The sequence below is a fragment of the Myotis brandtii genome, unplaced genomic scaffold (assembly GCF_000412655.1).
Source record: "Myotis brandtii unplaced genomic scaffold, ASM41265v1 scaffold123, whole genome shotgun sequence".
Taxonomy (NCBI): Eukaryota; Metazoa; Chordata; class Mammalia; order Chiroptera; family Vespertilionidae; genus Myotis; species Myotis brandtii.
Window position 1 is genome coordinate 8,726,864 of NW_005354291.1, and position 16,486 is coordinate 8,743,349.

Below are 16,486 nucleotides of genomic sequence, written 5' to 3' on the forward strand. Positions count from 1 at the left end.
TGGCAGGGGACGGGGGCACGGGCGGGGGCAGGGCGCAACTTTGGTGCCCGTGGCAAAAACTTTAATTACCTTCAGGGAAAAGGGGCCTGATCATCTGCCCCCACCTCCACCCTTTCTGGTCGCAGCACGCCCTTTGCGCGACCGTGAGAGAAAGTTTAAAAGCGGTCGGTTTCCTCCCCGCCTCGCCCGCGCAGGGTGGGGGGACCCGTTCGTGCGTCTGCGCTCGGAGGAAGGTGGGGGTGACGAGCCGCCCTCCGGGGTCGCACAGACCCCGGCTCCCACCCCACCCTTCCACGGGGGGACGGAGGTAAGCGTCGCTTCGGTTCCCCTCCCTCCCCACCGCTTCCTTTTCCTCCCCCTCCCCGCCGATTTTTTGAGGGGACCCAAAAAACGGAGTCTCTTTCCTTATGCAACTTCCTCGGGCGCTGAGAGCTCGGCCCTTCCCCCTCCCTGCATCCCTCGGCCGGCTCCTTAACCACCTCGCGCCTACCGCCAGAAAAATGCATTAGAGATCAAAGTGCACAGAAACAAAAATAGATTTTTTAATTGTTCTGAGTTTAAGTTAAGGGAAACATGAGAAATAAGAATGGGGGGGGGGGGGGGGGAGCCGCCGGGGCGAGTGCGTCGAATTTGAATTTCGGTTTTTAGAGCATTGTTTGTAATACGTTATTGGTTTGGGGAGCCCGAGAGTCTCCGTACTGGCTAGCTCGATCGCGTGGATTTTTGCGCAAGTTTTTAGAAAAACACTGACTCGCATAGAGAGCATTTCTCCGGAAAGTTTCAAGTGCAGCAAAATAGCGAACGAGCAAAACTGGCCAAGGGGAGACCTCTAGTGGTTAAGCGCATCTCTAAGTTCCGAAGGCCGAGAGCAAAGTTTGGCCTTTACTTGTAGCTACGTAGTCCCTTCAGACGTGGAAGTAATTAGAGGACCTGAGCGAGCAGCCAGATGTTGAGTGAAAGGATGCTGATCAGGAATAGAGAGTTCAGTAAATCCGAGAGCAAATGAGTTCCACCCTGTAACTTCATCCCTCGTTATTTGTATGGGAAATACACTTGGCTTTTATTCTGGGATTTGAGCTTCATTACTCCCTGGATTAGAAATAATTTGTTCTCCTATCTATCGTTGTCTACACATTTGACCAACTTTTAAACAGGAGACACAGCGGATAGTTTCATCTTGAATGTTAATAAAAATACCAATCTGTGTTTAAAAGTTTGAAACAATGAATAAAGACCCTTGGTTTAAATTTGCCTTTTATATGGGCTGATCATTTTTAGTCTCTAATAAATATAATTGAAGGCTGGTATTTAGTATCCTAACCATACAGTTTTATGTAGTCGTAAAATAAGTAGTACCAAGAGTATAATTTTGTTTCACTGGATAAGACATTTCTGGATGCTTTGCATAATGTTATTTAAACACTCAAATATATGGACAAATCTACTTACACAATATCTATTCTTTTGCCAATGTAGTATGTTCAGTAAAGCAACTTTAATTTTAAAGATAAAAGCAATGAGAGAAATAAAGTTGAGTCAAATAATCCCTTTAACCTTCACCCTTTTGTCATACAATGGGAGGGACCTTAATGGGGGAATTTAGGATAAAGGAATGATCTGAATGATAAAATCCATCTCACCTCATCCAGGACTAGTTTATTTTAACATACTGAGCGGTATTGTGTGAAATTATGCAGTAAGTCAGTGATTCAAACTTTAAACTTTTAAATTGTGGATGGTGGATTTCAAGGCTTCTTTTTTATGACAGTGCTTTGATTTTTTACTTTTTCTCTCTTTGAATCAATGCTAGACTTTCCAGAGAAGTCTTGCGGGTGGACAGCAATCGTAAAGACCACCAGAGAATTATTTCTTCACCGCCAGAAGGTAAGATTTGCTTGTTGAAACTAATTGCTTAATGTATTTACAAATGTTAAAGACTGCATTTGGAAATCAGGAAGAAGGAGCATGTGGGGACAAGGTTGGCAGAAAAACCATCATTTTATGGGGGCTGCTTTGAATGCATGAAAGTCTTGGCACTGTGATTGAAGCTGGAATAAAACATTGAGAAAAGCTATGAGATTGTCTTGAATAATCTTTGGACTGGCTTTCTTACCAGGTTCTTTTTTATTGAATTTATTGGGGTGACATCTTTATATATAAAAGCCTAATATGCAAAGTGTCCCCTTGGGAGTTCGACCCACCAGGAGTTCGATCACATGCTATGACATGCGCTGACCACCAGGGGGTGGTGTGGAACGAAGGAAGGCCCCAGCCGGCAGCCAGCAGCTGCTAGGGACTCTACCTGTGCATGAATTTCATGCACTGGGCCTCTAGTTGGTTAATAAAATTATACAGATATCAGGTGTACAATTCTATAATACATCATCTGTATATTATAGTGTATATTCATCATCCCAAGGCAAGTCTCCTTCCATCACCATTTATGTCCCCTATGTCCCCTTCTACCTCCACCATGCCCCTTTCTTTCCAGTAATCACTATACTGTTGTCTGTGTTTATGAGTTTGTGTTTGTGTGTGCGTGTTTTTTGTGGGGTGTTTTGCAGCTTAATCCTTTCACCTTTTCCACCCAGCCCAGCAACCCCCCTTCTCCTTGACAGCTGTCACTCTGTTCTTTATGAGTTCTTACCAGATTCCTTTTTTTTTTTTTTTGTAATACTCATGTAAGGATATGTAGATATGTTTATTGATTTTAGAGAGAGGAAGGGAGAGAGAAACATCAATTGATTGCCTTCTGCACACACCCTGACTGGGGATCAAACTCATAACCTAGGTATGTGCCCTGACTGGAAATTGAACTCACAACCTTTTTGGTATATGGGATGATACTCCAAACAATTGGCCAGGGCTCTTAACAGATTCTTTTTTTTTTTTTAATATATTTTTATTGATTTTAGAGAGGGAGAGGGAGAGAGAGAAACATTGATTGGAGAGAAACATTGACCAGCTGCCTCCTGCATTCCCCACAATCCCAGCATGTGCCCTGACCTGGAATTGAACTGTGACCTGGTTCATATGTCCACGCTCAACTACTGAGCCACACCGGCTGGGCCCTTCTCTTAAGTATTAAAAGAGTTTATGATGTTGTTTGACAAAAACAAAATAAAAAATTAGCCTCGCCTTTTATGAGCAGGACTGTTAATCCTCATGGGCCACCTTATAGCTGGGATGGATGTGGTCTATATCAGCGGTCCCCAACCTTTCGGACCTTATGGACCACCAGTGATCCATGGACCACTGGTTGGTGACCGCTGGTCTATATGTCAAAACTGAATAATTACCATCATAAAAATTATTGTTAACAGGATTTTATTGTCATTTTCTGCTTGCGAATCATCTTGAATAGTGTTATCAGCAAAACAAATAGATGTGGTCCATGTTGCATCATGCAGCAGAGACAGTGGGTCAAGATCAACTATAAGAACACCATGCAGACAGAGTAGAGTTGAGGCAGAGTAAATGGGTCTCCTTGGACGGGGAGTATTGTGTTTAGACGTGCTGAGGGGAAGGCTGATTATTTCCCTCCATTTGGGAACTCATTGGGGCTGCAGATAGAGTGTTAGAACGGGAATCAGAAGACAGTGTAATCACTAAATACCTGTGTAAGTCCCTTTACTTCTTTCAGCCTACCTTTCCCCATCTGGAAACTCGGAGCAAAAGAGCTTGCCTTCCTTTGTTGAAAGGATCAAATGAAACAAAATTTGGAGAACTGTGAAGAATTGATTCAGATGTTTGGCAGTCATTTTACCTTAGCCATGCTTTATGAAGGGCAGAAGGTAGTTGGTTAGGGCAGGACAGTGATTTAATTCCTGGCTAAAATTATTAGATTGGTTTCTGGTGTGTATATTATATGGACTTGTCACGGTACTTGTAGAGGGTATTTCTTTTCTTCAGGAAAAGAGTAGTTTGTCTTTTACAGTATTGGCGCTGTGAGAGAAGGGACCATGCTTTAACATGGTGCTGAACACCAAGTGAAATTTATTTATCCCAAACTAGTCATTTAATAGGAAGGAGTACATGAAATGAATACTTCAAATTGAAAATGATGCCTAATTGTGGGAATGGTAGGGTGATGAAAGTAGAAGGGTTGGTGTGAGGGGAATTCGTATCCTGTAATTAATATTTTTAGTTGCTTGAGTCTGTTGGGAATGAGGATGAGAAAATAGGTAGGTATATAGACTATAGGGGCCAGGAAATGGGTCCTATAAATGTGGATTTAGGGAGCCCATATAGGCTCCCCCACTCCCTATGTTTTCTAGACCCCGTTGCTACTTTTTTCTAGTTATTACCAACTATCTTCTAGACAGAAAAAAATGTCACAGGTACTATCATTATTTTCCACTTGATGATACTGAACTGGACAAACCCTGACAAGTTTTAGTTCATCTCTCTTTTCTTACAGTTTATCTAATCAATGTTCCAGGAATCCAAAAAAACCAATAGTGCAGAAAAGAAGAAAGACATGTCCTATTTAATTAGTCCTTGAGTAATAGATGGCTGTTTCTTCAATAATCTCGACCAGTTTGTTTGGTAGGTTATTTCTAAGAAATATATATTTCAGCCAAGGCTATTTATAGTAAATATACTTAGGATAGAAAATTTACAAGAGAAGTTACTTTATGTGGTGTGGGGCAGGACTACCCTTGGGGTCCCAAGGATGGGAAACCTGAGTGACACCCTGGCAGTGTTTCCACTAGTTAACCAGTTTTTACTGAGTTCTTACAGTGCCAAACACTAAAAGACGAGGTGTTTGCCCTTGAGGGATTCCCTAGACCCTTACCCGAGGAGTAGACACAACTCTGAGCTCCGCTAATGTGAGTCTAACAGCTGCACTTTGTGCCAGTAGAAAAGAATAAGGGCTATCACACTCCTGGGAGCCAGAGAGCTAGGAAACATGGATTTCCCCAGTTAACTAATGCAGAACCTTGACATATAATTGCATACACGTAGCACAATATGTTACACTTCTGCTTTCATGCGGAGTTTTCAGAAATGAATAAGAATCTCTTTACTGGCTGTCAAGGACTGCCTGAATTGTAAATCTAGCGAGGGTGATAGATTTGGACTGATTGTTTTCTCCTTTGCCCAGTATGTTCACCAAAGGTGACCCTGGTGAAGATCTGCTCTACAACTTCTCCTGCTTGCTACTATCAACGGTTTGGGGGGACAGTGTATTTAAAGTAAACTATTTGTCTGGAAGACACTGTGTTTAAGAGATCTATATATTCACTAGAGGCCCGGTGCGTGGATTCGTGCACCGGTAGAGTCCCTCAGCCTGGCCTGCGCCCTCTCGCAATCCGGCACCCTTCGGTGGATGTCAGAGGCCTGGTGCATGGATTTGGCCTGATCACTGCAGGCCAGGCTGAGGACACCACTGGTGCACTGGTGCACAAATTCGTGTACTAGGATGGTTTCGGCCCAATCCCCGCAGGCCAGGCTGAGGGACCCCACTGGTGCATGAATCCGTGCACAGGGCCTCTAGTATGCATGTAAGATCTTTGGTTAATCTCTTCCCCTCTTCTCTCTGAGATTCATCAGTGTGTTCCATGTTTCCATGCCTGTGTGTTGAGCATCTGCCCCCTGGTGGTCAGTGTGCATCATAGCTACTGGTCCAATGGTCCAATGGTCCAATGGTCATTCGGTCACTTAGGCTTTTATATATATAGACTAGAGGCCCGGTGCATGAAATTTGTGCACTCGAGGGGTGGGGGGTGGTCCCTCAGCCCAGCCTGTGCCCTCTCACAGTCTGGGAGCCCTTGGGGGATGTCCGACTGACACCTTGCTCCATGCGGGGAGTGGGCCTAAGCCAGCAGTCGGACATCATTGGCGCTGCTGTGGAGGCGGGAGAGGCTCCCACCACTGCCACTGCGCTCACCAGCCATGAGCCCGGCTTCTGGCTAAACAGCGCTCCCCCTGTGAGAGCGCACTGACCACCGGGGGGCAGCTCCTGCGTCAAGTGTCTGCCCCCTGATGGTCAGTGTGCGTCATAGTGACCGGTCGTTACGATGTTCAGTCGATTTGCATATTAGCCTTTTATTATATAGGATAGATATGTGTGTTTATTTACATATGATATCTTGAAGTTCAGAGCATCCTGAAGATGTATTTTTTAAAGGCTTCATTATCCAATGGGAATAATCTCAAGTTACCTCTTTGCTAAGTTAAATCATTTCACTGACGTGAGATTATGAATTAGTTTGTATTCACTGCAGCATCAGGTATGCAGCAAGCGGATGAAAGCAAAACACCAGGAAAGGGTACCCTTGAAATATAACTGAGTTTGATTTATGAAATTGGGTTGGGAAAGCCCTTTAAGAGGAAACAGAGTGGTTTGGCGGAAAGAACAAGGGCTTTTGAGAGGAACTTGAGTAAAGTTGGGTGGTCTAATGAGCCTCAGTTTCTTCCTCAGAAGTGGACTTAGAATTAATGACTTGGATAGTGAAGGGAAGAATTACATGTGCATTATATGTAATAGTACGATGCCTTCTCTATGATTACTCTTTTTGTAAGTCAGTGTTTTGTGTTAGCCAAAAATATTTATTGAGCATCTATTTTGTGTAAGTCTTTGTTGGGGAGTGCTTCAAGTAACCAACACTTAGGACAGGGTTGAATAAATGTTCTTTGCTTCAATGTATTCATAATCTAGTCCAGGAGATAACCTAAGCACATGGAGTGTTCATTAATGAAACAAAGCCGTGGCTCAGTGCTGGCCAGTGGTGGAGATAAGTGCAGTAGGTGCTATAGCAGTGCAGCTGGATGTGAAGTTTAATGTTTCTAAAGTGGGGACCTGGGAGGTGGGGTGCCCTCTGCAAAACACTGAAATGCTGGTATATTTGGTGTAATTGTATATTGAATGCCTTCTGATTATCACATACAAAGCTAGGTACTTTATATTTATTTACCCAACAAGTACTGAGTGCCTTCTGCATGCCCAGGTACTGTTCCAGGCACTGAATATTGTCTCAAATACCTCCACTAACCTTGAGCATTTGGCATTATTCTTTCCCTTTTAGAGCAAACTGGTCTTCAGAGATACTTAGTAACTTGTCTGAGTTCATATCATGCAGTTTGAAAGGGGTGGGACCAAGGGAAATGATACTGGCTTATGATTTCTGTCCTCTCATAAGGTAGTTTATTCATTGAATGGGGTTAAAGGAAGAAAATAATTAGATCATACAGGCAGGTCATAGTGGTTTTGCATGGATGAGTGACATGATTGCCAGACTAGCTATTCGCTCTCACCACTTTGTACACTGCATCACTTTACTGATTTTTCTTAACAGTCCATTGGCTGAAGGAGCAGTAAACATCCAAATACCCTGGTTTTTGAGACTTGGAATATAATATCTCAGACTTTCAGATACTTTGGCTTGGCTATTGGTTTCATTTTGGATGATACCTGAGCTAATGTGTAAAGCACAGGCAAGGTTGGTTTTTGTTGTTACTCCTCCTTTTGAGTTGCTTCTCCTTCTCCTGCCTCTTCTTTTCTATGTCACAGCTGCACAGCACCCTCTTGTCCAAAGTTCCTGACCCACTCTAAAGAGCATCTTCTGTCTTCCCAAAGCTTTAAGCAAACACAAAACAAAAGAAAAAAAAACCCCTAAACACAGATATTAGTGTGGTGATTATCAGAGGGAAAGGGGTGGGGAGAGGTGGAGGAGGGTAAAGGAGGGCTAAATGGTGGTGGACGGAGACTTGACAATACAATATACAGATGATGTATTACAGAATTGTACACCTGAAACCTATATAATTTTATTAACCAATGTTACCCCAATAAATTCAGTACAAAAAAAAAAAAGAGTTGGATCAGCAAGAGAATACCCAAAGATGGCATGGCTCAGAAAGTATCTCCTAGCACATTCCAAACGCACCTTGGAAGGGCTTCGCTCTAGTCATTCTTTAGACAGCGGTTCTCAACATGTGGGTCGCGACCCCTTTGAGGGTCTAACGACCCTTTCACAGGGGTCGCCTAAGACCATCGGAAAACACATACTCCCTCTGTCCTATAATAATAGTAGCAGTTGATGAATGTAATTTGTCCCATAATAATAGTAGCAAAAGAAAATAAATATAGAACGCAACATTTATTATAAAAAAACTAGATTAAATTAAACAATAAATTAAAAATAGTACTCCTAAGTTTTATTTTGAGTGTCCAGATAGTTTCTGGATTTTTCAATAATTTCGTTACTGCATTTTAAACTTGTAGGTAGGATCCCTTGGCTGCGAAGCTTTGCTTTCCCTATATGCGTGAGCTTAAAATTATTGGAGCCATCGTTCTTCATGGCTTCCAGCATAACTTGTTGAAGTGACAGAAACGTATTATCCAGTATTTTGGGAGAAATATTATCAAAGGCTAATATGGTGCCTCTTCTGCTAAGAGGAATATGTCTAAGTTTTTCAAGTTTTTCTCCATAATCTTTGCATTTACGTCCACAGTTTTGTTTTTTCAAAGAATCAACATTAGCATAAGATTCTTCTTGGCAATTATTTTCGGAAGCACGTTTCCAAATTCTTGATATGGTCATTCTGTTGCACTTAAATTGTTTTGCAGCTAACGTAATTGCACCTTTCTGCAACTTTTCCTTTTTCTTTTGATGCATCAAGAACTGGACAATCGCAACTTGATCTTCGCTTGAATACTCTCTTTTTTTCATCTTACTTTTACAATGGGTTGGTATTCAACTGAAATAAAACAATTGATTTCGATCAGCGGATGAAATTAGAAAAATAGTTATAATTTATAATAATTAGATTAACCTAAAATTGAAAGATGTGTCAAAACAAATGACAGATGTCATGAAACATTTATTTTGATTGAAGGCTTCGCAGTTTTGCGCTACAACATAACTTACAGCTGCATTCGCCAATAATTCCCGTTTAAATATTCACTTGCTACTATTATTATGGGACAGAGGGAGTATATAATTACATATTGTTTTTGTGATTAATCACTATGCTTTAATTATGTTCAATTTGTAACAATGAAATTGGGGGTCACCACAACATGAGGAACTGTATTAAAGGGTCGCGGCATTAGGAAGGTTGAGAACCACTGCTTTAGTTCAATATCTGGCTGTTGCTGGGACCCAAAAGAATTGATTGTTTTGTTATGTGTTTAGGTTTCTGATTTTCAAAATGGTAATTCCTAGAATATTTCTAAGAAAACTCATTATCAGATTAATGAATGTCTCTTATATGTTGATTTACTAAGATGAACAATAGAGAACAGGTATAAGAAAAATATAATGGGAAGAAATCGCTATCTCTTCACTTTCCTTTTTTAAAAAAAAATTTAAACCAACAATTGGGAAAAGACCAATTATTGAGTCATACCGAAAAGAACACCTTGGTCTACCTCATGGCCTTGAAATGATCACAAACTGTTAAAACATTATTCAGATTAGGTCTGGGAATTCCTGGGTTTGTTTTTTAAAAAGCTTTCATTTGTTTTTTTGTAAGAGACCTGATAAGGCAATAGGGTTAGTTATCAAAACATGTAAATCAATCAATAAATGAAAAGAATGGACCTCAGTTTAGCAAACTGAATTCTAAAGATAACAGCATTTACTCAGAAGCCAGGATTATGAAAGGAAAGAAGAAAATGAAAATGAGGAATAGAGATAAGGGGGAGAAGCTGGAGGCAGGGAAGTATGGGGGGGGAGCAGAATGTACAGTGCTAGAATCAAAATTTAGAAATGAAAGCCAGGACTGTGGCTTAGAATATATTCATCAGACCCTAGCCAGTTTGGTTCAGTGGATAGAGCATCAGTCTGCGACTGAAAGGTCCTGGGTTTGATTCAGGTCAAGGACACATGCCTGGGTTGCGGGCACAATCCCCCAGTAAGGGGTGTGCAGGAGTCAGCCAGTCAGTGATTCTGTCTCATCATTGATGTTTCTATCTCTCCCTTTCCCTTCCTCTCTGAAATCAATAAAAATATATTTAAAAAAATAAAAAACCCATAATGTCTATACTTAAAAACTATATGAATATATTCATCAGCAGTGCTATCATTACTGATGTTAAACTCATTAACCAGAAGAGTATGTCCATGTTTACAAATGAAGTGAAGAGTCTCTTGATCCATTGGGTGGTTCTGTGTTGCAATGGGAGTTACACAAATCTGTTGTACCATAGAGGCTTAGCTGACTTAGGATGCCATTGCATGCATTGATTACAGAGTAGACTATTTCTCCTTAATTGAAGCTCTTTTATCTAATAAGTTGTTGTTTTTTTGAGCATTTGTTATGTTCCAGGCCCTTTTACGATTAGACCAGAGCTTTATGTTGTGTGTAATTTTATGGAATTAAACTAGGTCAGTTACTAGATCATTTTGACTAGGATTGTTCAGGCACTAAAATCAGTTGAATTTTTCCCCCCATCTGTTACACAGATTGAACCCTGAACTGTGAATTGAAATTCCTAAGTGGACACTCTGGTCTGGTTGTTAAATGATTTGAATAATTCACCCTATGGGTTTGTGGTCTTATTTAGTGGATTTGAGGCCTAGCTGTTCAATCTATTGATAAGGAGTTTAGCTACAAGTGGTTATCAAGATTAGCCTGAAGACATGACTTCTATGAGAAAAATAAAAATCTGGTCACATCTACTTCATTACATGCAAAAGAGAAATCAAGTGTAAATCTTTTAATTTTAGCTCTATGTTCAATGAAAGTATGAAGCTGAATAAGAAAAAATATTATTACTCTTAGCATTTAAAATTTATGAAGTAAAATAAGAAAAAAGAATAAGATTCTACTTTTAGGTGTGTGTTTTAAATTTCAGTTCAGGCATATTTTGCATAAGCATTGAAATATCTGTGTCAGACAGGTTCTTGTTCTTTTAATGCCCTTTGAAATCCCTCTAATGGTGTAAAATTTCTATTATTATCCTGCTAGAGTAGTATGTTGATGATACGATAGTACTTTTCAGACTATTTCTGTTTCAAATTGAGGAATCTTTATAGTTGTACATTGAAAATGAACTTCAAATAAAAGCATTGGATGAGAGTGTATTAAATATGCCATTGGCCTGTTTAATGTCAGTTTGTGATTTCATTTTCTATGTACTGTACTTTTTTTTTCTTGAAAGGCATTTTTCATTTTCTGTTCCTCCTTTAGAGGAAGTATGTAGGTTAGGCCACAGAATCTCAAATAATTCATCCTTCGTACAGTAAACAAACGGAAGGGCATGAAGTTGAGATTTTGTAAAGATTGTCTTCAGTGACTAACCCTTTGCCTATAATCTCCATGGCAGAAAAGGTAACACATCAGATACGTAGAGTTATAAATAGGGTTGTTCTCATTAAAATATAATCACTAGATATGGCAAAGAAGGGTTTTTGAGAAAATATCAGTAAGAAGGAGCCATCATAATAACTGATTCCATATTTAAAGGAAGCATAGATTATTTGCCACTTGGGGGTGTCTACTATTTAAGGATAGATGTAGACAGAAGACTCAGATTCTCAAGGGCTTGTTCTTGGCTCTTGATGGTACTAAGATTTCAGTCCTCATATCTAAATGATCTAGAATTTGCCTACCTAAAATCTATGAACTTGGGCCCTTGGGACAGAATTTCACATCTCTCCACACAGATCTCAATTCCAGTATGTCTGCGATTCAGAGTTCTTATCAGTCAGGGTGAGTAGAATATCAAAGCTGGTATCTGTCATGCTTGATTTGAAAGGAAAATTTTTCTTTGTAGCAATGTGTGTTTGTTGAGAGATGCTTCAAGTGTGAGTTTAGATTTTTCTCTCATCCTATTGAATAAGCCTGTTTAAGAGATTTGAATTTAACTTCTTTTGATGTGTTCTCCACTGACACTTAAGTAAGTAGTGTTTTTGGAACACTTAAATAAGGAGTGTTTTTGGAGCGGTAATGTTATGCTTCTGCCAAAGAGGTAAATAAATACTTAGCAGCTTAGTTGGTGGATAGAATTTTCACTGAAGAATAAGTGATAGATGGACAAATGAAGATTTTTTCCTGATTCTCCCTCTCTGCAATCCCCCTTTGTAGGGAACTAGCCTTGCATTCCCCCCCCCCCTTCTCTTTTATTTATTCATTTGAAACATTTTTTTGATGCTTTAGATATTCAGGAAGGATAAAGAAATGAGGTCTCTTTCCTCCAAAGCCTCTCAGATGATCATGATACGATGTAATACATATTATAATGGGGTATAGAATCTCTCTTTGCAGCTCCTCTTTTCTGGCAATTCATGTACATGCATTCGAGTACTCATACAGAGAAAGACTCTTACTGGAGTCATTCTAGTCCCCTTTGGGGAGGATCCATACCTTTCATCTCTTTTTTCCTACTGACCTCTTGCTGTAATCTCCCACTGTGCTTTCTGTTGGCCTCTGCACCAGCTTTTTAAAAAGCAGGTTCTGGAACCAAAGTTGATAACGTGAGGAAGCTTTTATGCCTGCTCAGCAAAAATGTCACAGTAAGGTTATCAGTGGCCTAGTGTTGGGTTGTTATTCAGATATTATGTCTTCCTTCGTTTGTTTGGTTGTTAAAATGTTCTTTCTAAGAGCTTGGCAGAAATGAGTAGTTATTGACTTTACATCAGTTTTCCAAATTCATTTTGAAATTTTACATGCCTATGAAATCCCAGAGTCTTACGTCGTTCCCTTAACCCCCTTGCTTTTCCCTGCCTTCGTCTCTGGACTCCTGAGAAATCAAATGGGCTTGTGGTGCAGAGGTATTGGCCTTGGCACAGTCATCATTCCTCTGCTCTGGCTGCTTCCGATATCTGGTAAACCAGGGCTTGGAGGGAATGTGGACACTGGAGAGCAGCTTATTTCTTTGCTTCAGAATAACTGTAGCTATCGTGGACCGAGTGTCCACTATGTGCAAAACACTCTAACGTGGATAATTTTTTAATTTTATTTTATATTTTTAAAATATATTTTATTGATTTTTTACAGAGAGGAGGGAAGAGGGATAGAGAGTTAGAAACATCGATCAGCTGCCTCTTGCACACTCCCCACTGGGGATGTGCCCGCAACCGAGGTATATGCCCTTGACCGGAATCGAACCCGGGACCCTTGAGTCCGCAGGCCGACGCTCTATCCACTGAGCCAAACCAGTCAGGGCAATTTTTTAAAAATTAAATCTCTGTGAAGTAGATATTCCTATTCCAGATGAAGGAGCTAAGTCTCAAGAGAGGTTAGGGTAATGCACCTAGTAATTTGTCAGTCTTAAGCGGTAGTTGTGAGGGTCAAATAAGCTGGTATTGGTGAGATCCTTTAAATGACAAAGTATGGAAGAAACCCTTCTGCTCCAGGATGTCTGTGCCCCTTTAATGTGTGTTAGGCTTATGGCCTTTGTCTGGCTATCCCTACATGGTCTTACTTGTGGGTATGTGACTTCTTTCTTTACCGGCTGGTACCTCTCTGGTGTCATGCATCGGAGAGTAAATTAAATAGTCATAGACAGACCGTGGGCCATATATTTCCCAGGATCATCTATTTCTCTGCCTTGGACTTAAAGGACTACAGGCCCTGAGGTTATTCCCCAGTATTACACACTGCAGATCTCCACACTTGGATGCGGGCTGGGAGCTCGGCCAGAAGGGAGCATCCCTGGAGTTGAACCTGACCTGAAGGTGAATAAATTATCTCCTGTAAAACACTACCTACTTTTATGTTATTTTCTGAATGTTTTCTCCATAGCTCAGCACTTTCCAAAAGCGAGGTTGCATGGAACTCGATGTCCTGTGATGGTAGTCACAAGGCTAAGCGACTGTGGGAAACTAACTGGCTTAGGCGGCAGCACTGCACAGCTGGCTGCACGGCTGCCGATGCGAGCTCTGCATCTCCCAGAGACCCCGAGGGGATTTCAGATCCCTTTTACCTTAAAGCTTTTCATCATGGCATTGAATAAAAGGTCCCCTAAAAGGTAACTTTTGAGGAGCAGACTTTGTGATACGCTGCCCTAGCCTTTTCTCTCACCTTCATTAAATGCCCTAGCCTACAGTGTGTGGTCGGACTGGCGTGGAGTCCAGCCCTCTCCCCACAGGCAGATCCTGCTGCATTACTTCAGACGTCTTGTTCTGGTAGGAAAGCTAGCAGTCTTGTCTGGAGCCATGTAAATAAATATGAGGGGCGATTAGCAGAATACCCACTTTTATGAAGTGATGATGATATTGTGATGTAGATTTGAACACGGGGAGCCTACTACAAGAGATGCTATTGAAATAAAATGAAATGAAAGGTGGGGGAGAAGCTGCTGTCTAACCTTTTAAGGTCATGGAGCAGTTCTCATGAACTTGAATAATTGTTAAACCAGATAATTACAATAAAAAGTTAACATTTTATTGACTGCTTAGTATGTAATAGGCACCGGCTTATCTCATCTAATTGAATCCTCATCATTGCCCAATGAAGAAAAGTTTTGTTATTCTCCACACTTTACAGATGGGGAAATTGAAACTTCAAGAGATTAATTGGTCTGAAGTCACAGAGTAGGTCACTGTCAAACTTTGCAAAGCAAAATGAGCAGGTGCAAAGGAAGGATGTGTCTCGGGAAAGGGTGCGGGATGGAGGGAGGAACTTGTGAGCATGTGGCAGGTTTGAGGATGACCCATGAAGTATTTGATTTGCTCCTGTGAAGAATGACAAGGAGTGGAGGCAGTTTTATATGTCACATTAATAAGGGTGCAGGCCTTTGCCCAGCCTGTGTGGGTCAGAGGTTGAGTGTCGACTTACGAACCAGGAGGTCACTGTTTTATTCCCCATTAGGGCACATGCCTGGGTTGCCAGCTTGGCCCCCAGTGGCGGGAGTGCAGGAGGCAGCCGATTGATGTTTCAATCTCATTGATGTTTCTACTCTCTCTCCCTCTCCCTTCCTCTCTCTCTAAAGTCAATAAAAACCATATTAAAAAATATAAGGGTGCAGGCTTTTTAGGTGAGGTTGCTGATGAATGACTTTTAGGACTTTAGAGTATATCACAATGTGCCAGATACAGCATTTGATTAGCAATGGATGAATTCTACAAGGTAAACCAAAAGCCAGTTGAGGGTATTAGAGTGGGCATCAGAGCCACAGGGCGGCCTCCCCCACAGTGGAAGTGACTTTTCTTGTTGCTGCATTATACCCTTCTGCATAGTTGAAATTGTCTGCTTCATGATAATGATTTTAGGGTTGGCATTCCCGACTCACTCTTAACAAAATGTACATTGCCCTCTTAACCAAAACCTGGTAGGTTTAGTCCATTGACACCAGACCCAGGTATGTCATCCTGTTGTCTGAATGACAGAATTTTAATCTGATTCTCAGGTGCTGCTTTTAAGGTGATGTCTGTACCCATTTTACAACCACTGTGGCCACATCTCTGTACCTTATTTTTTTCAGATGCACCTGTTAACTATAATACTATAAAATGCAACTCTCAAAAAGCAGTTGTAATATTAAAACTATTTAACTGGTCTTAGTGAATGTTAACTAGCTGTATGAAATATAATATCTGAAAACAATGGTTTGAGCAGTTAGTACCCTTTCTTAGTAATCTTTAGTTCTCACCTTCTCTGCAGACCCAGGCTTTTGATTTGTAGGCAAGGCCCGTCTTTCACATTAGGTTCGAGCATCCTAGTTGGGGTTGCTTATCTTCCAGGGGACTGTCATCTCCTCTTCAGCTCAGCTCCAGGCAGGCTGTTGGTCTTGAACGTGCCGTTGGAGCTCAGCACGGGGGGAGTCCGTGCCCTCACTGAGCCCCATTTTATCCACTCACGATGGATATGAGCGAAGGGATTGTATGAGGGGAAGATTATGAAGGACACACAAACTCTGTTTATCTCTGGTCAGAATAACACAGTAGGCTCTTTTTTTTTTTTTAACTGTTCATCAGATTATTTATTCACTTGATTTTTAGATTCACTTGTTGATAGATGTGTATTTGTTGTTCATAATTTGTATTATTACCTTTTTCTTCTTCTTCCTCTTCTTAAAGGATACCTTTCAGCATTTCATATAATACTGGTTTGGTGGTGATGAACTCCTTTAGCTTTTCCTTATCTGTGAAGCTCTTTATCTGACCTTCAATTCTGAATGATAGCTTTGCTGGATAAAGTAATCTTGGTTGTAGGTTCTTGCTATTCATCACTTTGAATATTTCTTGCCACTCCCTTCTGGCCTGCAAAGTTTCTGTTGAGAAATCAGCTGACAGTCGTATGGGTACTCCCTTATAGGTAACTGACTTTTTTTCTCTTGCTGCTTTTAAGATTCTCTCTTTGTCTTTTGCTCTTGGCATTTTAATTATGATGTGTCTTGGTGTGGTCCTCTTTGGATTCCTTTTGTTTGGGGTTCTCTGCGCTTCCTGGACTTGGAAGTCTATTTCTTTCACCAGGTAGGGGAAGTTTTCTGTCATTATTTCTTCAAATAACTTTTCTCTTCTTTTCTTTTTTTAAAATATATTTTATTGATATTTAACAGAGAGGAAGGGAGAGGGATAGAGAGTTAGAA

General features: G+C 40.8%; 1 protein-coding gene across 6 annotated transcripts in view; it reads left to right on the forward strand.

Annotated features, from left to right (window-relative positions):
- The window catches only part of L3MBTL3 (l(3)mbt-like 3 (Drosophila)), a 95,689-nt gene that overhangs the window by 1,760 nt on the left and 77,443 nt on the right, over nucleotides 1–16,486 (forward strand). For 4 of the 6 annotated variants that reach the window (XM_014533797.1, XM_005858984.2, XM_014533800.1 and 1 more), the window contains exon 2: nucleotides 1,811–1,884. The gene's annotated coding sequence lies outside the window, so the exon portion shown is untranslated. Of the gene's footprint in view, nucleotides 1–50; nucleotides 308–1,810; nucleotides 1,885–13,698; nucleotides 13,925–16,486 lie in introns of those variants that run through there. The other 2 variants (XM_014533799.1, XM_014533798.1) reach the window with 2 other exon arrangements.